Below are 23,015 nucleotides of genomic sequence, written 5' to 3'. Positions count from 1 at the left end.
ATCTGCTCCCCAAACTAGCCCCCATCCAAAGCCTTAACTGCAGCAAGCGGTTAAGAAGGTAAATGGCATGTTGCCTTCATAAGAACATAAGAACTAGGAGCAGGAGTAGGCAATTCAGCCCCTCGGCTGCCCCGCCATTCAACACGATCATGGCTGATCATTGCGAGAGAACTTCAATACAGGAGCAAGGATGTCTTACTGCAGCTGTACAGGACCTTGATGAGACCACACCTGGAGTATTGTCTGCAGTTTTGGTTTCCTTACCTAAGAAAGGATATAATTTCCATAGAGGGAGTGCAACAAAGGTTCACTAGACTGATTCCTGGGGTGGCAGGATTGTCATATGAGGAGGGACTGGGCCAACTAGGCCTGTGTTCACTGGAGTTTAGAAAAATGAGAGCAGATCGCATTGAAACGTATAAAATCCCGACAGGGCTGGACAGGCTGGATGCATGAATGTCACCTCCTTTAGCTGATAGGTCTAGAACAAGGGGTCACAATCTCAGGATACGGGGTAGGCCATTTAGGACTGAGGTGAGGAGAAACTTCTTCCACTCAGAGATTGGTGAACCTGTGGAATTCTCTACCACAGAGACTGTGGAGGCCAAGTCACTGAATATATCTAAGAAGCAAATAGATAGATTAGTGGACTCTAAAGCGTCAAGGGGTATGGGCAGAGCACGGGAGTACAGTGTTGAAATAGAGGATCAGCCATGATAAGATTGAATGGCACAGCAAGCTCGAGGGGTCGGATGACCTACTCCTGCTCCTATGTTCCACGTTTCTATGTCTCTGTCCTGGATCAGGCTGCAGTCTGAGAGTTCCATCTTTGAGCCCAGGCCTGAGTCAAATCTCCAGCCGCTGGGCCGGGTGGGTGGCGGAGGGTGAAGTGGCCTCGATGGAGCCAAAGGCCATGTAAGATTGACACAAGAGACTTTTACTAGGCTGATCATTAGGACTCTGATTTTGTAGGGGAATTTAAAAGAAATAAAGAATTGTATTTCTATAGTCCCTTTCATGACATTACATTCACACTAGGGCTGATTGGATATATTCCTGGAGTTTCTTACATGACTTTGCACCATTGGTCACCAAACACAACGATCCCCACAACCTTCCCAGCCAATCAGGAAGCCAGCAGACTTTTCAATCTTTGAGCTGATTGGCTGATCCTTGACAGTCAAACAGCATTTTTTCCATCTCCAGTCGAACAAATAAACAAAACTGTTAAACAAATGCAACATGGCTTAGGCAGTTGCTCAGACTTGTTTGGGAGTTGAAGTTATAACTTTGGCCCGTTTACAAAAGATAACTAAAGTTAAATTAATGGAATTGGTGGATAAATTATAACTGGGGTTATCTGTAGGGGCAAAGAAAGCAGATATAATTGAAGGTATAGCGCAGCATTTAAAGTTGGAAGTGATACCTGGCACTACTGAGTCACAGCTGGAGGTAGTGAGACCTCAGTTAGAAATGAAGAAGCTTGAACTTGAACAAGCAAAAGAAATGAAAAAACCTGAGCTAGAGGCAGCAGAAAAGGAAAGGGCAGAAACAGAAAGGGCATTTCAAAGAGAGCAAGCAGAAAGGCAGGAGAAAGAAAGGAAGGTGGAACTGGAATTCCAGACAAGAGAGAAGGATAAAGAAAGAGAAGCAAGAGAAGGAGAGAAGGGAAGAGAAAGGGCATACCAGCTTAAAAGGCCGGAAGTTAAAAAAGAGATCACATGTTCTGAGGAAAGTTCTGATAAGGAAAAAAACTTTAACCCCTGTGGGGAGATGTTTAAATTTGTAAAAGCTCTTCCAAACTTTGAGGAAAGAGATGTGAAGCATTCTTCATCTCATCTGAGAAGATAGCTAAACAAATTAAATGGCCACAGGAAAATTGAACATTGTTGTTACAATCCAGGTTGGTGGGTAGAGCCCATGAGGTTTATGCTTCATTGTCAGAATAAATATCGGTTAACTATGATGTGGTAAAAAAGGCTATTTTGAGTGCATATCAGTTGGTTCCTGAGGCATATAGGCAGAAATTTAGAAATGTAAGAAAACAGCCTGGGCAAACTTATAGAAAGAGTAAAACAATTATTTTGACTAGGGGATATGGGCATTAAAGATAGAGACAACATATACAGCTCTTAGAGATGTAATTCTTTTGTAAGAATTTAAAGATTCAATCCCTTCGGTAATGAGAACTCATGTGGGGAAACAGAGGGTTCAAAACAGTAAGACAAGCAGCAGAGATAGCTGATGATTATGAGTTAGTTCATAAAGCTAAACCTTTTTTTCATCACCCTTTTAAATCAGAAAAGGACAGAAAGTGGGAAGGTGAAAGGAAGGTAAGTAGTCAGGGAAGAGGAGTAGGTGGAAATTCGAAGGAAGTTTTTTCTCAGAATAAAAAGGAAGGTGCTGAGGGTAGAAGTGACATTCGAAAATTGAGGTGTTTTCATTGTAATCAAGTCGGACAAAATCTGTGTGCTGGAAATTGCAGGGAAAATCTGTTGGAATTATAGGGGTGCAGAAAAGTTCTGGACTGTGGGCTCTGAGGTTCAGGCACAGGAAAAACCAGTGGTTTGTGTACAGAGAGAATCAGTGATAGGTAAAGAAGTGGGAATGTTTTCACAATTTCCCCAAGGGAGTTCTGGGGAGGAGGCTGCAGAAATGTTTAAAGATTGTGTATGTGAGGGGAAAGTTTTTCCATGTGTACAGGGTGGAGTAGGTAAAGGTATTAAAATTTTAAGAGACACAGGGGCTAGGCAATCCTAAATGTTGTGGGATAGTGACATTTGTTGTTCAGAGGGAGTACTCCAGGAACAGGTGAAAGTAAGTGGGGTTCCTGGAGATGCTAAACCTATTCCATTGTGGAAGGTAAATTTAAGGAGTAAGTGGAAAACAGGTGAGGTGATTGTTGGAGTAATGGCAAATTTGCCCATTGCAGGGGTTCAATTTATTCTCGGTAATGATATAGCTGGATCACAGATGTGGGTGTTGCCTATGGTAGTTGAACAGCAACAGAGGTGTCACAAGAGGAGCATCCTGGTTTGTTTCCAGATTGCGTGCTAATGAGGTCACAGGCTCATAGGCTGAAACAAGAATAACAGGAAGTTCAAAGGCAGGGAGAAGGTGTGGAAATCCAATTGCTGACACTGTGTTTGATAAGGTTGTTCAGAAAGAAAGACTAGAAGACTATTCAGCTGAAGTGTTTAACTCAAAGTCAGTGGAGTTACAGAAAAAAGATATTGCAACATTTATATCAGACAGCTTACTCAGAAACAAGGACAAAGTGTATTCCAGAATGTTATTACCTTAAGGGTAATGTTTTAATGAGAAAATGGAGGTCTTATCATGCTTCAGCAAAGGAAAGCTGGAGAGAGGTGCATCAGATTGTACTACCAGTTGGATATAGGAATGAGCTTCTGAGGATAGCTCATGAAATGCCAATGGGGGAACATCTAGGAATTAGAAAGACACAGGTGAAGATATAAAAACATTTTTTGGCTCGAATGGCATAGGGATGTAGTCAAATTCTGTAGAACATGTCACACATCAGGTGACAGGGAAACCACAAGTACTGATTAAGCCAGCACCTTTAATTCCAATTCAAGCTTTTGAAAAATCCTTTACTCGGGTCATGATTGATTGTGTAGGACCCCTCCCTAAGACGAAAAGTGGAAATCAGTACTTACTGACAATAATGGATGTGTCTACCAGGTTTCCTGAAGCGATACCTTTGAGAACCATTACAACAAAAAAATTGCGGAGGAGTTAACTAACTTTTTTGCAAGATGGTTAACCTAAAGAAATACAATCAGATCAGGGTTCAAAATTCATGTTGCAGCTGTTTAAGGAGGTTATGGACAGTTTGGGGAAAAAACAGTTGAAATCAACAGCTTACCATTTTGAATCACAAGGGGCTTTGGAAAGATGGCACCAAACTCTAAAAACTATGATGAAAGTGTATGGTCAACATTATCCACAGGATTGGGATAGGGGAATTCCATTCTTGTTGTTTACTATTAGGGGCGCTCCTAATGCATTGACTGGTTTCAGTCCTTTCCAACTAGTTTTATGGTCATGAGGTGAGAGGACCACTGAAATTGATTCCTGAGAAATTGGTGGGTCAAAATTCAGAAACTACTCTCCTGGATTATGTATCAAATTTCAGAGAGATTGAACACAGCATGAGAGTTAGCTAGGGAACATTTAAAGATATCACAGCAAGTGATGAAAGTGAAAGACAGGAAAGCTACAGCTCATAGTTTTGTGGTTGGGGAGAAAGTGCTAGTTCTATTACCAGTACTGGGTGACTCATTAAAGGCAAGGTTTAATGGGCCTTACAGGATTGAAAAGAAACTGAGTGAAGTAAATTATTTAATAAATACGCCAGATAGAAGAAAGAAGCAGAGAGTGTGTCATGTAAGTATGCTTAAAAAGTACTTTGATAGGGAAGAGAAGCAAAAGGAGGTATTAGTGGTGGTAGATAATGAGAAAGAAATAGAAATGCAGGATTCTGAAATTTATTTTCCTCTAATCAAATTGGATAATGAGGGGTACTTGAAAATTTAAATGTAATATTGAGTTACCTTCCAGACAAGTGTCAAAGTGAAGCTATTGTGGTCACACAAAGATATTTGTGGAAATAAGTTAGGAAGGACAAATTTAGCTTACCATCTTGAATCACAAGGGGCTTTGGAAAGATGGCACCAAACTCTAAAAACTATGATGTGAGTGTATAGTCAATATTATCCACAGGATTGGGATAGGGGAATTCCATCCTTGTTGTTTACTATTAGGGGCGCTCCTAAAGCATTGACTGGTTTCAGTCCTTTCCAACTAGTTTAGAGGTGTAAGTGTAGAAGTTTAATCTTCGCTAAGGCAACATCCTTGTAGATTAAATCCAGCAAAGTTATCACAAGCACAGAAAGAAGTTGAATTCGTGTTTCAAAATGATGTCATTGAGTCTAGTTGCAGTAACTGGAGTTCGCCCATTGTGCTGGTACTGAAACTGGATGGAACACAAAGACTGCGTGTGGACTATCGAAAGGTGAATATAGTGAAAAAAGCAGATTCATATCCTATACCATAGTTGGAAGACTGTGATGAGAAAGTGGAACAATGAAATGTTTATCACAAAGATTGATTTGCTAAAAGGATATTGGCAAGTACTGTTATCGGAGAGAGCAAAGGAAGAATCAGCTTTTGTGACACCAGATGGACTATATCATTTTAAAGTCATGCTGTTTGGTATGAAAAATGCACCTGCAACATTCCAAAGACTGAAAAACAAAGTAATTGCAGGTCTAAGCATTGTGCTGTTTACATTGACAACTTGATAGTTTTCAGTCAGACGTGGGAGGTGCATTTACAACATCTGGAAGAATTATTTACTCGATTGCAAGAAGCTAATTTGGTGATGAACTTGGCTAAAATGATTTTGCAAAAACGCAAATTATATATCCAGGCCATACCATTGGACATGGTGAGGTGGCTCCGAGAGATGTGAAAGTCAAGGCTATCGTGGATTTCCCAGTGCCTACAACTAAACAAGAAGTTTGGAGATTTCTGGGCATGAGTGAGTTTTATCAGAAATTTGTACCAAATTTTAGCCGTGTGGTTGCTCCACTGACTGCACTATTTTTTAAAAAAACAAGAGCTTCAGTGGACACAGGAGTGCCAGAAGGGATTTGACAGTTTGAAAACTGTATTAGCTACAACACCAGTCTTGACAGCACCCAATTACGCCAAGCAATTTAAGTTGGCCGTTGACGCAAGTGACATAGGCACTGGGGCACAAGAAAATAGAATTGAAAAACCGATCGGGTATTTTTCACAGAAATTAAATGTACAACAGAGAAGATATTTAACGATTGAAAAGGAGTCTTTGGGTTTGGTGTTAGCATTATAGCATTTTGAGATTTATGTTGCAAACAATTCGTCAGAAACAACTGTTTATATAGACCTCAATCCTTTAAAGTTTCTGGACAAATTTCATGACAGAAGTGCAAGGCTATTCAGATGGAATTTATTAATCCAACCATTTAATCTACAGATTGTACTTGCGGCGGGAGGAAAAAATCTGATTGCAAATGCATTATCAAAAGTTGAAGCTTAAAGGGAAAATTGGACATTTAAAATCTGGACACGGAACTGAAATGATTTCTGTCGATACAATGGATTTGTGTATATATATAAATATATATATATATATACATGCATCTGCTAATGTAACAGTGTAAGTACATAGATAAGTATAGGAGATAGTAAATAGTGGGTTAATAAAAATGAAGCAGTCTTAGTAAAAATGAACCGTCATAATTTAAAATGGAGGGGTATGTCAGGAAGATATAATAATTCTCAAGATGTTATTGGAATTTATTGTAAAATAGTCGTATCTATGTCTATGTGTCTTAATTGGATTAAAGGCAGCTGGTCTGATTGATTTGATGTGGTAGATGAGGAGCTAGGTTTGAAATGTTAAGTAGGTAAACCAGGGTATCAAATGACCATTTGCATTTTTAAATAAACCAGGCTAAATTGTTTTTAAAAGAGGGAGTGAAGTGTGTCACACAGCCAGGTGAAGTTCGGAAACAGTGTGTTTATTTTTCCCAAAGATTACTGGTAAAATTTAGTACTGGGAGATTTTTATTATCAGAAAGATAAAATCCAAAGACATAGTGATTTTAAGATCTAACAAATGTGAAAAGCTTTCAGCGTCTATGCCTCAAGCTGCTGTCTTCAAAGAGCTGAAGTTAAGAAAACTCACTGGATTCAATTGGTTCAGGGAATTGTGGGTCACACTGCCTGGCGCTTTATAAATCCAGTCTCACTGCTGCCTTAACAAAAGTGTAACTGGAAGTCAGATTAAGTAAGGGATTTAGAAGATTTCATATTAGTAATTTGTACATCTAGGTATGTGTTCAAAAATAATTTTTCTTGTAAATAAATGTTTAATCTAGTTTTGTAAAAACCAATAAGACAAGGTGGTTATTACTACTGAATTCCAGGCACGCATCTCAAAATCTGTACAAATTACACAACAAGTTTTCCATTTGGAATTTGACCAAATTCGCATTTGCCATGGAAGTGTTTTAGGGGACTGTGTAGAGGCAGCTTTCCTCTGAATCTAACCCGGTTCTGTACCTGTCCTGGGAGTGTTTGATGGGGACAGTGTAAATGGAGCTTTACTCTGTATCTATCCCCGTGGTGTACCTGTCCTTGGAGTGTTTTATGGGAATAGTGTAGAAGAAGCTATACTTTGTATCTTATACCGTGCTGTACCTGTCATGGGAGTGTTTTATGGGCCTAGTGTAGAGGGAGCTTTACACTATATGTAACCCCATGCTGTATCTGCCCTGGGAGTGTTTGATGGCAACAGTGTAGAGGGAGCTTTACCCTGTATCTAACACAATGTTGTACCTGCCCTGGGAGCATTTGATGGCGATGGTGTAGACAGAGCATTGCTCTGTATCTAACCCTGTGCTGTACTTGCCCTGGGAGTGTTTGATGGCGACATTGTAGAAGGAGCTTTACTCTGTATCTAACCCCGTGCTGTCCTTGTCCTGGACGTGTTTGATGGGACAGTATAGAGGGAGCTTTACTCTGTATCCCACCCCATGCTGTACCTGCCCTGGAAGTGTTTGATGAGGACAGTTTCAGGGGAGCTTTACTCTGTATCTAACCCCATGCTATACCTGCCCTGGGCGAGTTTAAGGGGGACATGATAAAGAGAGCTTTACTCTATCTATGCCTGTGTTGTAACGGCCCTGGGAGTGTTTGATGGGGGCAGTGCACGGGGAGTTTTAGTCTGTATCCAACCCTGTGCTATACCTGTCCTGGGAGTGTTTGATGGGACAGTGTAGAGGGAGCTTTATTCTGTATCTAACACCGTGCTGTACATGCCCTGAGAGTTTTTGCTGGCAACAGTGTAGAAGGAGCTTTACTCTGTATCTAACCCCGTGCTGTCCTTGTCCTGGACGTGTTTGATGGGACAGTATAGAGGGGGCTTTACTCTGTATCTAACCCCATGCTGTACCTATCCTGGGAGTATTTGATGGGACAGTCTAGAGGGAGCTTTACCCTTTATGTAACCCCGTGCTGTACTTGTCCTGGGAGAGTTTGATTGGGACACGATAAGGAGAGCTTTACTCAATGTATGCCTGTGCAGTACCTGCCCTGGGAGTGTTTTTTGGGAACAGTGTAGAGGGAGCTTTACTCTGTATGTAACCCCGTGCTGCATCTGCCTTGGGACTGTTTGATGGTAACAGTGTAGAGGGAGCTTTACTGTGTATCTAACCAAGTGTTGTACCTGTCCTGGGAGGGTTTGATGGCGATGGTGTAGACGGAACATTGCTCTGTATCTAACCCCTTGCTGTACCGGTCCTGGGAGTATTTGATGGGACATTGTAGAGGGAGCTTTACTCTGTATCTAACCCCGTGCTGTTCCAGTCCTGGGAGTGTTTGATGGGGACAGCGTGGAGGGAGATTTGCTCTGTATCTAACTGCGTGCTATACTTGTCCTTGGAGTGTTTGATGGGGACAGTGTCAGGGGTGCTCTACTCTGTATCTAACCCCATGCTGTACCAGTGCTGGGAGTGTTTGATGGGGCAGTGTAGAAGGAGATTTACTCTGTATCTAAACTAGTGCTGTACCTGTCCTGAGCGTGTGTGATGGGCACAGTGTAGAGGGAGATTTCGTCTGTATCTAAACCTGTGCTGTACCTGTCATGGGATTGTTTGATGGGGATAGAGTAGGAGGAGCTTTACTCTGTATCTAACCCCGTGCTGTCCTTGTCCTGGACGTGTTTGATGGGGCAGCATAGAGCGATCTTTACTCTGTATCTAACCACGTGATGTACCTGTCCTGGGAGTATTTTATGGGGATGGTGTAGAAGAAGCTTTACTCTATATCTTATCCCGTGCTGTACCTGTCTGAGAGCGTTTGATGGGGCAGTGTCAAGGGAGCTTTACTCTGTATCTAACCCCGTGCTGTACCTGTCCTATGAGTGTTTGATGGGGCAGCACAGAGCGAGCTTTACTCTGTATCTAACCCCGTGGTGTACCTGTCCTGGGAGTATTTTATGGGGATGATGTAGAAGAAGCTTTACTCTGTATCTTATCCCGTGCTGTACCTGTCTGAGAGTGTTTGATGGGGCAGTGTCAGGGGAGCTTTACTCTGTATCTAACCCCGTGCTGTACCTGTCCTGAGCGTGGGATGGGCACAGTGTAGAGGGAGATTTAGTCTGTATCTAACCCTGTGCTGTACCTGTCATGGGAGTGTTTGATGGAGATAGAGTAGGAGGAGCTTTACTCTGTATCTAACCCCGTGCTGTCCTTGTCCTGGACATGTTTGATGGGGCAGCATAGAGCAACCTTTACTCTGTATCTAACCCCGTGCTTTACCTGTCCTGGGAGTGTTTGATGGGGTAGCACAGAGCGAGCTTTACTCTGTATCTAACCCTGTGGTGTAGTTGTCCTGGGAGTATTTTATGGGGATGGTGTAGAAGAAGCTTTACTCTGTATCTTATCCCGTGCTGTATCTGTCATGGGAGTGTTTTATGGGGACTGTGTAGAGGCAGCTTTCCTCTGTATCTAACCCTGTGCTGTATCTGTCCTGGCCGTGTTTGATGGGTACAGTGTAAAGGGAGTTTTACTCTGTATCTAACCCAGTGTTGTACCTGTCCTGGGAGAATTTGATGGCGAAGGTGTAGAGGGAGCTTTACTCTATATCGAACCTCGTGCTGTACCTGTTCTGGATATATTTGATGGGACAATCTAGAGGGAGCTTAATCTGTAGCTACCCCCGTGCTGTACCTGCGCTGGGAGTGTTTGACGGGACAGTGTAGAGGGAGCTTTATTCTGTATCTAACACCATGCTGTAACTGTCCTGGGAGTATTTGATGGGACAGTGTAGGCGAAGCTTTACTCTGTATCTAACGCGTGCTGTACCTGTCCTGGGAATATTTGATGGGACAGTCTAGAGGGAGCTTTACTCTGTATGTAACTCCGTGCTGTACTTATCCTGGGAGAGTTTGATGGGGACATGATAAGGAGAGCTTTGCTCAATCTATGCCTGTGCAGTACCTGCCCTGGGAGTGTTTGATGGGGACAGTGTCAGGGGAGCTTTACTCTGTATCTAACCCCGTGTTGTACTTGTCTTGAACGTTTTTGATGGGACAGTATAGAGGGAGCTTTAGTCTGTATCTAACCCAGTGCTGTACCTGCCCTAGGAGTGTTTGATGGCAACACTGTAGAGGGAACTTTACTCTGTATGTAACCCCAGGCTGTATCCGCCCTGGGACTGTTTGATGGCAACAGTGTAGAGGCAGCTTTACTCTGTATTTAACCATGTGTTGTATCTGTCCTGGAAGAGTTTGATGGCGATGGTGTAGATGGAGCATTGCTCTGTATCTAATCCTGTGCTGTAGCTGCCCTGGGAGTGTTTGATGGGACAATGTAGAAGGAGCTTTACTCTGTATCTAACCTCGTGCTGTCTTGTCCTGGATGTCTTTGATGGGACAGTATAAAGGGAACTTTACTCTGTATCTAACCCAGTGCTGTACCTGTCATGGGAGTGTTTTATGGGGACAGTGTAGAGGCAGCTTTCCTCTGTATCTTAGTCTGTGCTGTACCTGTCCAAGAGGGTTTGATGGGGCAGTGTCAGGGGAGCTTTACTCTGTATTTAACACCGCGCTGTACCTGTCCTGGAGTATTTGATGGGGACAGTGTAGAGGGAGCTTTACTCTGTATCTAACACCGTGCTGTACCTGACCTGGGTGTATTTGATGGGCACAGGGTAGAGGGAGCATTATTCTGTATCTAACACCGTGCTGTACCTGACCTGGGAGTGTTTGATGGGGACATTGTAGAAGGAGCTTTACTCTGTATCTAAACCCATGCTGTCCTTGTCCTGGTCGTGTTTGATGGGACAGTATAGAGGGGGCTTTAGTCTGTATCTAACCCTGTGCTATACCTGTCCTGGGAGTGATTGATGAGGACAGTTTCAGGGGAGCTTTACTCTGTATCTATCCCTATGCTATACCTGTCCTGGGAGAGTTTAAGGGGGACATGATAAAGAGAGCTTTACTCTATCTATGCCTGTGTTGTAACTGCCCTGAGAGTGTTTGATGGGGCAGTGCAGGGGGAGTTTTAGTCTGTATCTAACCCTGTGCTATAACTGTCCTGGGAGTGTTTGATGGGGACAGTGTAGAGGGAGCTTTACTCTGCATCTAACACCATGCTGTAACTGTCCTGGGAGCATTTGATGAAGACAGTATACAGGGAGCTTTACTCTGTATCCAACCCCGTGCTGTAGCTGCCCTGGGAGTGTTTGATGAGGACAGTGTCAGGGGAGCTTTACTCTGTATCTAACACCATGCTGTACCTGTCCTGGGAGAGTTTAAGGGGGACATGATAAAGAGAGCTTTATTCTCTCTATGCCTGTGCTGTAACTGCCCTGGGATTGTTTGATGGAGGCAGTGCAGAGGGAGTTTTAGTCTGTATTTAACCCTGTGCTATACCTGTCCTGGGAGTGTTTGATGGGACAGTGTAGAGGGAGCTTTATTCTGTATCTAACACCGTGCTGTACATGCCCTGGGAGTTTTTGCTGGAAACAGTGTAGAAGGAGCTTTACTCTGTATCTAACCAGTGCTGTACCTATCCTGGGAGTATTTGATGGGACAGTCTAGAGGGAGCTTTATCCTGTATGTAACCCTGTGCTGTACTTGTCCTGGGAGAGTTTGATTGGGACATGATAAGGAGAGCTTTGCTCAATCTATGCCTGTGCAGTACCTGCCCTGGGAGTGTTTGATGGGATCAGTGTAGCCGGAGCTTTACTCTGTATGTAACTCCATGCTGCATCTGCCCCTGGACTGTTTGATGGCAACAGTGTAGAGGGAGCTTTACTCTGTATCTAACCAAGTGTTGTACCTGTCCTGGGAGGGTTTGATGGCAATGGTGTAGACGGAACATTGCTCTGTATCTAACCCTGTGCTGTACCTGCCCTGGGAGTGTTTGATGGGACAATGTAGAAGGAGCTTTACTCTGTATCTAACCCCGTGCTGTCCTTGTCCTGGACGTATTTAATGGGACAGTGTAGAGGGAGCTTTACTCTGTATCTAACCCCGTGCTATAATTGTCCTGGGAGTATTTGATGGGCTTAGTATAGAGGGAGCTTTACTCTGTATCCAACACCATGATGTACCTGTCCTGGAAGTGTTTGATGGCGACTGTGTAAAAGAAGATTTACTCTGTATCTAAACCTTGTGCTGTACCTGTCCTGGGGGTATTTGATGGCAACAGTGTAGAAGGAGCTTTACTCTTTATCTAACCCTGTGCTGTCCTTGTCCTGGATGTGTTTGATGGGACAGTATAGAGGGAGCTTTACTCTGTATCTAACCCCATGCTGTCCTTGTCCTGGACGTGTTTGATGGGACAGTATAGAGGGAGCTTTACTCTGGATCTAACACCGTGCTGTACCTGACCTGGGTGTGTTTGATGAGGACAGTGTCAGGGGAGCTTTACTCTGTATCTAGCCCCATGCTGTCCTTGTCCTGGACGTGTTTGATGGGACAGTATAGAGGGAGCTTTACTCTGGATCTAACACCGTGCTGTACCTGACCTGGGTGTATTTGATGAGGACAGTGTCAGGGGAGCTTTACTCTGTATCTAGCCCTGTGCTGTACCTGTCCTGGGAGAGTTTGATGGGGACACAATAAGGAGAGCTTTACTCATTCTATGCCTGTGCTGTACATGCGCTGGGAGTGTTTGATGGGGGCAGTGCAGAGGGAGCTTTGATCTGTACCTAAACCCGTGCTGTACTTGTGCTGGGAGTGTTTTATGGGGACAGTGTAGAGGCAGCATTCCTTTGTATCTAACCACTTGCAGTAACAGTCTGGGAGTGTTTGATGGGGACAGTCTAGAGCGAGCTTTACTCTGTATGTAACCCCGTGCTGTACTTGTCCTGGGAGAGTTTGATGGGGACATGATAAGGAGAGCTTTGCTCAAGCTATGCCTGTGAGTACCTGCCCTGGGAGTGTTTGATGGGGACAGTGTCAGGGGAGCTTTACTCTGTATCTAACCCCGTGTTGTACTTGTCTTGAACGTTTTTGATGGGACAGTATAGAGGGAGCTTTAGTCTGTATCTAACCCAGTGCTGTACCTGCCCTAGGAGTGTTTGATGGCAACACTGTAGAGGGAACTTTACTCTGTATGTAGCCCCAGGCTGTATCCGCCCTGGGACTGTTTGATGGCAACAGTGTAGAGGGAGCTCTACTCTGTATTTAACCATGTGTTGTACCTGTCCTGGGAGAGTTTGATGGCGATGGTGTAGATGGAGCATTGCTCTGTATCTAACCCTGTGCTGTAGCTGCCCTGGGAATGTTTGATGGGACAATGTAGAAGGAGCTTTACTCTGTATCTAACCTCGTGCTGTCTTGTCCTGGATGTCTTTGATGGGGCAGTATAAAGGGAACTTTACTCTGTATCTAACCCAGCGCTGTACCTGTCCTGAGCGTGTGTGATGGGCACAGTGTAGAGGGAGATTTAGTCTGTATCTAAACCTGTGCTGTACCTGTCATGGGAGTGTTTGATGGGGATAGAGTAGGAGGAGCTTTACTCTGTATCTAACCCCGTGCTGTCCTTGTCCTGGACGTGTTTGATGGGGCAGCATAGAGCGATCTTTACTCTGTATCTAACCCCGTGGTGTACCTGTCCTGGGAGTATTTTATGGGGATGGTGTAGAAGAAGCTTTACTCTATGTCTTATCCCGTGCTGTACCTGTCTGAGAGCGTTTGATGGGGCAGTGTCAGGGGAGCTTTACTCTGTATCTAACCCCGTGCTGTACCTGTCCTATGAGTGTTTGATGGGGCAGCACAGAGCGAGCTTTACCCTGTATCTAACCCCGTGGTGTACCTGTCCTGGGAGTATTTTATGGGGATGATGTAGAAGCTTTACTCTGTATCTTATCCTGTGCTGTAACTGTCTGAGAGTGTTTGATGGGGCAGTGTCAGGGGAGCTTTACTCTGTATCTAACCCCGTGCTGTACCTGTCCTGAGCGTGTGATGGGCACAGTGTAGAGGGAGATTTAGTCTGTATCTAACCCTGTGCTGTACCTGTCATGGGAGTGTTTGATGGGGATAGAGTAGGAGGAGCTTTACTCTGTATCTAACCCCGTGCTGTCCTTGTCCTGGACGTGTTTGATGGGGCAGCATAGAGCGACCTTTACTCTGTATCTAACTCCATGCTTTACCTGTCCTGGGAGTGTTTGATGGGGTAGCACAGAGCGAGCTTTACTCTGTATCTAACCCTGTGGTGTAGTTGTCCTGGGAGTGTTTTATGGGGACTGTGTAGAGGCAGCTTTCCTCTGTATCTAACCCTGTGCTGTATCTGTCCTGGCCGTGTTTGATGGGTACAGTGTAAAGGGAGTTTTACTCTGTATCTAACCCAGTGTTGTACCTGTCCTGGGAGAATTTGATGGCGACGGTGTAGAGGGAGCTTTACTCTATATCGAACCTCGTGCTGTACCTGTTCTGGATATATTTGATGGGACAGTCTAGAGGGAGCTTAATCTGTAGCTACCCCCGTGCTGTACCTGCGCTGGGAGTGTTTGATGGGACAGTGTAGAGGGAGCTTTATTCTGTATCTAACACCATGCTGTAACTGTCCTGGGAGTATTTGATGGGACAGTGTAGGCGAAGCTTTACTCTGTATCTAACACGTGCTGTACCTGTCCTGGGAATATTTGATGGGACAGTCTAGAGGGAGCTTTACTCTGTATGTAACTCCGTGCTGTACTTATCCTGGGAGAGTTTGATGGGGACATGATAAGGAGAGCTTTGCTCAATCTATGCCTGTGCAGTACCTGCCCTGGGAGTGTTTGATGGGGACAGTGTCAGGGGAGCTTTACTCTGTATCTAACCCCGTGTTGTACTTGTCTTGAACGTTTTTGATGGGACAGTATAGAGGGAGCTTTAGTCTGTATCTAACCCAGTGCTGTACCTGCCCTAGGAGTGTTTGATGGCAACACTGTAGAGGGAACTTTACTCTGTATGTAACCCCAGGCTGTATCCGCCCTGGGACTGTTTGATGGCAACAGTGTAGAGGCAGCTTTACTCTGTATTTAACCATGTGTTGTATCTGTCCTGGGAGAGTTTGATGGCGATGGTGTAGATGGAGCATTGCTCTGTATCTAACCCTGTGCTGTACCTGTCATGGGATTGTTTGATGGGGATAGAGTAGGAGGAGCTTTACTCTGTATCTAACCCCGTGCTGTTCTTGTCCTGGACGTGTTTGATGGGGCAGCATAGAGCGATCTTTACTCTGTATCTAACCCCGTGGTGTACCTGTCCTGGGAGTATTTTATGGGTATGGTGTAGAAGAAGCTTTACTCTATATCTTATCCCGTGCTGTACCTGTCTGAGAGCGTTTGATGGGGCAGTGTCAGGGGAGCTTTACTCTGTATCTAACCCCGTGCTGTACCTGTCCTGAGCGTGTGATGGGCACAGTATAGAGGGAGATTTAGTCTGTATCTAACCCTGTGCTGTACCTGTCATGGGAGTGTTTGATGGGGATAGAGTAGGAGGAGCTTTACTCTGTATCTAACCCCGTGCTGTCCTTGTCCTGGACATGTTTGATGGGGCAGCATAGAGCAACCTTTACTCTGTATCTAACCCCGTGCTTTACCTGTCCTGGGAGTGTTTGATGGGGTAGCACAGAGCGAGCTTTACTCTGTATCTAACCCTGTGGTGTAGTTGTCCTGGGAGTATTTTATGGGGATGGTGTAGAAGAAGCTTTACTCTGTATCTTATCCCGTGCTGTATCTGTCATGGGAGTGTTTTATGGGGACTGTGTAGAGGCAGCTTTCCTCTGTATCTAACCCTGTGCTGTATTTGTCCTGGCCGTGTTTGATGGGCACAGTGTAAAGGGAGTTTTACTCTGTATCTAACCCAGTGTTGTACCTGTCCTGGGAGAATTTGATGGCGACGGTGTAGAGGGAGCTTTACTCTATATCGAACCTCGTGCTGTACCTGTTCTGGATATATTTGATGGGACGGTCTAGAGGGAGCTTAATCTGTAGCTACCCCCGTGCTGTACCTGCGCTGGGAGTGTTGATGGGACAGTGTAGAGGGAGCTTTATTCTGTATCTAACACCATGCTGTAACTGTCCTGGGAGTATTTGATGGGACAGTGTAGGCGAAGCTTTACTCTGTATCTAACACGTGCTGTACCTGTCCTGGGAATATTTGATGGGACAGTCTAGAGGGAGCTTTACTCTGTATGTAACTCCGTGCTGTACTTATCCTGGGAGAGTTTGATGGGGACATGATAAGGAGAGCTTTGCTCAATCTATGCCTGTGCAGTACCTGCCCTGGGAGTGTTTGATGGGGACAGTGTCAGGGGAGCTTTACTCTGTATGTAATCCCGTGTTGTACTTGTCTTGAACGTTTTTGATGGGACAGTATAGAGGGAGCTTTAGTCTGTATCTAACCCAGTGCTGTTTCTGCCCTAGGAGTGTTTGATGGCAACACTGTAGAGGGAACTTTACTCTGTATGTAACCCCAGGCTGTATCCGCCCTGGGACTGTTTGATGGCAACAGTGTAGAGGCAGCTTTACTCTGTATTTAACCATGTGTTGTACCTGTCCTGGGAGAGTTTGATGGCGATGGTGTAGATGGAGCATTACTCTGTATCTAACCCTGTGCTGTACCTGCCCTGGGAATGTTTGATGGGACAATGTAGAAGGAGCTTTACTCTGTATCTAACCTCGTGCTGTCTTGTCCTGGATGTCTTTGATGGGACAGTATAAAGGGAACTTTACTCTGTATCTAACCCAGTGCTGTACCTGTCCTGAGCGTGTGTGATGGGCACAGTGTAGAGGGAGATTTAGTTTGTATCTAAACCTGTGCTGTACCTGTCATGGGAGTGTTTGATGGGGATAGAGTAGGAGGAGCTTTACTCTGTATCTAACCCCGTGCTGTCCTTGTCCTGGAAGTGTTTGATGGGGCAGCATAGAGCGATCTTTACTCTGTATCTAACCCCATGGTGTACCTGTCCTGGGAGTATTTTATGGGGATGGTGTAGAAGAGGCTTTACTCTATATCTTATCCCGTGCTGTACCTGTCTGAGAGCGTTTGATGGGGCAGTGTCAGGGGAGCTTTACTCTGTATCTAACCCCGTGCTGTACCTGTCCTATGAGTGTTTGATGGGGCAGCACAGAGCGAGCTTTACCCTGTATCTAACCCCGTGGTGTACCTGTCCTGGGAGTATTTTATGGGGATGATGTAGAAGAAGCTTTACTCTGTATCTTATCCTGTGCTGTACCTGTCTGAGAGTGTTTGATGGGGCAGTGTCAGGGGAGCTTTACTCTGTATCTAACCTCGTGCTGTACCTGTCCTGAGCGTGTGATGGGCACAGTGTAGAGGGAGATTTAACCCTGTGCTGCACCTGTCATGGGAGTGTTTGATGGGGATAGAGTAGGAGGAGCTTTACTCTGTATCTAACCCCGTGCTGTCCTTGTCCTGGACGTGTTTGATGGGGCAGCATAGAGCGACCTTTACTCTGTATCTAACTCCGTGCTTTACCTGTCCTGGGAGTGTTTGATGGGATAGTATAGAGGGTGCTTTACTCTGTATCTAACCACGTGCAGTACCTGCCCTGGGAGTGTTTGATGCCGACAGTGTAGAAGGAGCTTTACTCTGTATCTAACCTCGTGCTGTACCTATCCTGGGAGTATTTGATGGGACAGTGTAGAGGGAGCTTTATTCTGTATCTAACCGCATGCTGTGCCTTTCTGGAGCGTTTGATGGGGCAGTGTAGAGGGAGCTTTATTCTGTATCTAACCCTGTGCTGCAGCTGTCCTGGGGTTGTTTGATGGGGACAGTGTAGAGGGAGATTTAATCTGTATCTAACCAAGTGTTGTACCTGTCTGAGAGTGTTTGATGGGGCAGTGTCAGGGGAGCTTTACTCTGTAGCTACCCCGTGCTGTACCTGTCCTGGGAGTGTTTGCTGGCGACAGTATAGATGGAGCTTTACTCTGTATCTAACCCGTGCTGTACCTGTCCTGGGAGTATTTGATGGTACAGGCTAGAGGGAGCTTTACCCTGTATCTAACTCCATGCTGTACTTGTCCTGGACGTGTTTGATGGGCACAGTGTAGAGGGAACTTTACTCTGTATTGAACCCCATGCTGTACCAGTCCTGGGAGCATTTGATGGGACAGTGTAGACAGAGCTTTACTCTGTATCTAACCCCGTGCTGTACCTGTCCTGGGAGTGTCTGATGGGGACGGTGTAGAGGGAGATTTACTCTGTATCTAACCCTGTACTGTACCTGTCCTGGGAGTGTTTGATCGGGACAGTGTAGAGGGAGATTTACTCCGTATCTAACCTGTGCTGTACCTGCCCTGGGATGTTTAATGGCGACAGTGTCTGTGGACCTATACGCTGTATCTAACCCCGTGCTGTACCTGTCCTGGGAGCGTTTGATGGGGACGGTGTAGAGGGAGCTTTACTCTGTATCTAGCCCCGTGCTGTACCTGTCCTGGGAGTGTTTGATGGGGACAGTGTAGAGGGAGCTTTACTCTGTATCGAACCCCGTGCTGTACCAGTCCTGGGAGCATTTGATGGGACAGTGTAGACAGAGCTTTACTCTGTATCTAACCCCGTGCTGTACCTGTCCTGGGAGTGTCTGATGGGGACGGTGTAGAGGGAGATTTACTCTGTATCTAACCCCGTGCTGTACCTGTCCTGGGAACGTTTGATGGGGATGGTGTAGAGGGAGCTTTACTCTGTATCTAGCCCCGTGCTGTACCTGTCCTGGGAGTGTTTGATAGGGACAGTATAGAAGGAGCTTTACTCTGTATCTAACCCCATGCTGTAACTGTCCTGGGAGTGTTTGATGGGGACAGTGTAGAGGGAGCTTTACTCTGTACCTAGCCCCATGCTGTACCTGCCCTGGGAATGTTTGAGGGGAACAGTGTAGTGGGAGCTTTACTCTGTATGTAACCCTGTGCTGTACCTGTCCTGGGAGTATCATTCCCTCCGTGACACCCTGGTCCACTCCTCCATCACCCCCTACTCCTCAACCCCCATCTACGGCACCTCCCCATGCAAATGCAAAATATGCAACACCTGTCCCTTCACTTCCTCTCTCCTCATCGTCCAAGGGTCCAAACACTCCTTTCAAGTGAAGCAGCATTTCACTTGCATTTCCCCCAACTTAGTCTACTGCATTCGTTGCTCCCAACGCGGTTTCCTCTACATTGGAGAGGCCAAACGCAGACTGGGTGACCGCTTTGCAGAACAACTTCGGTCTGTCCATAAGCATTACCCAAACCTCCCTGTCGCTTGCCATTTTAACACTCCACCCTGCTCTCATGCCCACATGTCTGTCCTTGGCTTGCTGCATTGTTCCAGTGAAGCTCAACGCAAACTGGAGGTACAGCACCTCATCTTCCGACTAGGCACTTTACAGCCTTCCGGACTGAATATTGAGTTGAACAACTTTAGATCTTGAACTCCCTCCTCCATCCCCACCGCCTTTCCGTTTCTTCCCCCCTCCCTTTTGTTTTTTCCAGTAATTTATATAGATTTTTCTTTTCCCACCTATTTCCATTATTTTCAAATTTATTCCACCCATTGTTTATTTCACCCCAGCCCCACTACCTTGCTCGTCCTGCTCTCCACTCTTAATTAGCACATTCTTTTAGATAATATCACCACCTTCAACACCTCTTTGTTCTTTTGTCTGTGACATCTTTTGGTTATCTCCTACTATCACTGCTTGCTTGTCCCAACACCACCCCACCTTCTTCCCCACCCCACCTCTTAAACCAGCATTAATTTCACCCCTTTCCCACTTAGTTCTGTTGAAGGGTCATGAGGACTCGAAACGTCAACTTTGCTCTTCTCCATCGATGCTGCCAGACCTGAGCTTTTCCAAGTGTTTCTATTTCTGTCCTGGGAGTGTTTGACGGGGACAGTGCAGAGGGAGCTTTACTCTGTATTTAACCTCGTGCTGTACCTGTCTGGGAGTATTTGATGGGGCAGCGTAGAGGGAGCTTTACTCTGTATCTCACTCCCAGCTGATTTTGGTTGTAGAATTCTGGGGCTGACAAGGTTTGAAATCTGTATGTACGTGGGCATTGCCCTCATGTGGTTCAATTGTGGAATTACAGCCAGTTCACACAAGCTGAATCTGCACTGAATCCAGTTCACATCAGACTCGTCCAGAACATCCCAGATTAGAATTAGGTCAGGCCATTGAGAAGTCACCATGCAGTGTTCATTGCTCATTGGCTCCTAACCCCGCAACTCAAATTGCATATAAAATCCTTGCATAAGCTGTTCCACATTCTTGCCCCATTCAGTCTCTGCAGCCTCCTAGAGCCTAACAACCCACTTAAACACTCAAAGACTTCAGTCTTCAACATAACTCTTCCCTCCACCCACTCTCCAGAAGTCTCATCTAAAACCTTCCAAGTCTTGGATTCTTACTCCCTCACAAAATGGTCCTCACTCTTTCCCCCCCCATCCACTTCCTCTCTCTCTCTGGTCAGGATGAAGGGACCAAGCACAGTTGTCTAGTTGTAATTATTGGAGGTCAATCATCTCAACCCCAGGACATCGCTGCATGGGTTTCTCAGGCCAGTGTCAAAGGTCTGACCATCTTCATCACTGACCTCCCCTCCATCTCAAGGTCATAAATGGGGATGTTCGCTGATAACTGCTAAAAGTAGCATAAAGGTCAAATAGCAGAATGTGTCAATAGCAGAACAAGGATCAGCGCTCTCTGAAAGCAAAACATAAGAACAAGTCAGACAGGCCCTGTCAGGGGAGGGGGTTTGGGAAAAAAAATCAAAATGGTGGAGTTTATGGTCTGAAGTTGTTGAGCTGAACGTTCAGGGTGTAAAGTGCCTAAACAAAAACAAAAATAGCTGGAAAAACTCAGCAGGTCTGACAGCATCTGTGGAGAGGAACACAGTTAACGTTTCGAGTCCGTATGACTCTTCAACAAAACTAAAGAAATATAGAAATGTGGTGAAATATAAGCTGGTTGAGGGGGGTGGGACAGGTAGAGCTGGATAGACGGCCACTGATAGGTGGAGGCAAAGAAGAGATTGATAAAGATGTCATAGACAAAAGTGTTGATGGTGCTAGTAGGTGACATTAAGGGTAGAAAGCAGGACGAGCAAGGGACAGATAGCCCTAGTGGGGGTGGGGTGAAGGGAAGGAATCGAAATAGGCTGAAAGGTAGAGATAAAACAATGGATGGAAATACATTTAAAAATAATGGAAATAGGTGGGAAAATAAAAATCTATATAAATTATTGGTAAAAGGGGTATCAGAAAGGGAGTGGGATGGAGGAGAGAGTTTATGATCTGAAATTGTTGAACTCAATATTCAGTCCGGAAGGCTGTAAAGTGCCTAGTCGGAAGATGAGCTGCTGTTCCTCCAGTTTGCGTTGAGCTTCACTGGAACAATGCAGCAAGCCAAGGACAGATATGTGGGCCTGGGCCTGGGCTCCCTCCCCCCCGCCTTCTCCACTCTGGTCATTTTGTTTAAACCTCTTACATTTCTAAAACAAAAACAGAATTACCTGGAAAAACTCAGCAGGTCTGGCAGCATCGGCGGAGAAGAAAAGAGTTGACGTTTCGAGTCCTCATGACCCTTCGACAGAACTTGAGTTCGAGTCCAGGAAAGAGCTGAATATCACCAACTTTAACACCTATGTGTTCTATTGTACTATTGTCGTTGACATCTTTTGATGATCTGCTTCTATCACTGCTTGTTTGTCCCTACAACCACACCACCACTCCACTTCTCTCCCCTCACCCAAACCCCCCCCCCACACACACACACACACACACACACACCTTAAACCAGCTTATATTTCAACTCTTTCTTGGACTCGAACTCAAGTTCTGTCGAAGGGTCATGAGGACTCGAAACGTCAACTCTTTTCTTCTCCGCCGATGCTGCCAGACCTGCTGAGTTTTTCCGGGTAGTTCTGTTTTTGTTTTGGATTTCCAGCATCCGCAGTTTTTTTGTTTTTATCTCTTACATTTCTAACTTGCTTCAGTTCAGGTGAAAGGTCATGAACCTGAAACGTTGACTCCGCCCCAAACTCTGCTGAGCTTTTCCAGAATTTTCTGTTGTCGTTGCAGGTTTTCAGCATCCGCACTGACTGAGCTTTATTTCAGGCGCCAAAAGAGACCGGAAGCTTCATCTCACTGACCCAACTTCCGGTCATCTGCCCCCTCATTGCCTTAACCTCCGGTTATCTGCCCCCCTCATTGGCTTAATTTCCGGTTATCTGCCCCTCTTTGACCTAACTTCCAGGCATCTGCCCCGCCCCTCCCATTGACTCATTTCCGGTCATCTGCCCCTCACTGAACGAACTTCCGGGCATCTGCCCCCCAATGATTTAATTTCCGGTCATCTGTCCTTTACTGAACTAACTTCCGGCTATCTACCCCTCACAAAGATGGCGTCTGTAACAGAGCTAAACTGTGGAGTGGATCAGGAATCAGACCCGCCCCGTTTCTTCAAATAACCACAGCTCAGCTCCCTAAAACCTTCCTCTGCAAATAACTTCAATCATAGAATTGTCTTAAACATTTATAAAAAAAAGCAATTTGATAGGAGGGAGGATTCTAGAGGAGAGAAAGTTGGGGTCCAGACAGAGGAAATGGGGGGAAATCGTTCCCGTTAATGAAAGGGTCAAAAAACAGAGGGTCTCCATTTAAGGTGATTGGCAAAAGGAGCAGAAACTTTTCCCGCAGCAAGTGGTTCGGATCTGGAAACATTGAAGAGAAAACATGTCCAAAGCTGCGGGTAAAAGGCCAGGAGCCGCTTCAGTGAAATAATTTCTCAGGTGGACAATTCCAAAGAGGCCAAATTCCCCCTCACCCCCTCCCCCATTCCCCCCTCCCCATTCCCCCTCCCCCTTCCCCCTTCCCTTCCCCCCTCCCCATTCCCCCTCCCCTTCCCCCTCCCTCTCCCCTATTCCCCCTCCCTCTTCCCCAT

The 23,015-nt window shown here is 45.5% G+C and overlaps 1 protein-coding gene across 1 annotated transcript in view; it reads right to left on the bottom strand.

The window, feature by feature from the left end:
- LOC121289590 (transcription factor 7-like 2) overlaps positions 1–22,203 on the bottom strand; it is a 123,755-nt gene extending 101,552 nt beyond the window's left edge. Inside the window, exon 1 of the mRNA XM_041209170.1 lies at positions 22,051–22,203. The gene's annotated coding sequence lies outside the window, so the exon portion shown is untranslated. The remainder of the gene's footprint in view (positions 1–22,050) is intronic.
- Positions 22,204–23,015: the final 812 nt, after the last annotated feature.

This window comes from Carcharodon carcharias, chromosome 17 (assembly GCF_017639515.1).
Source record: "Carcharodon carcharias isolate sCarCar2 chromosome 17, sCarCar2.pri, whole genome shotgun sequence".
Taxonomy (NCBI): domain Eukaryota; kingdom Metazoa; phylum Chordata; class Chondrichthyes; order Lamniformes; family Lamnidae; genus Carcharodon; species Carcharodon carcharias.
The sequence above is the reverse complement of the archived record's forward strand: the minus strand, read 5'-3'. Positions and strand labels throughout refer to the sequence as shown.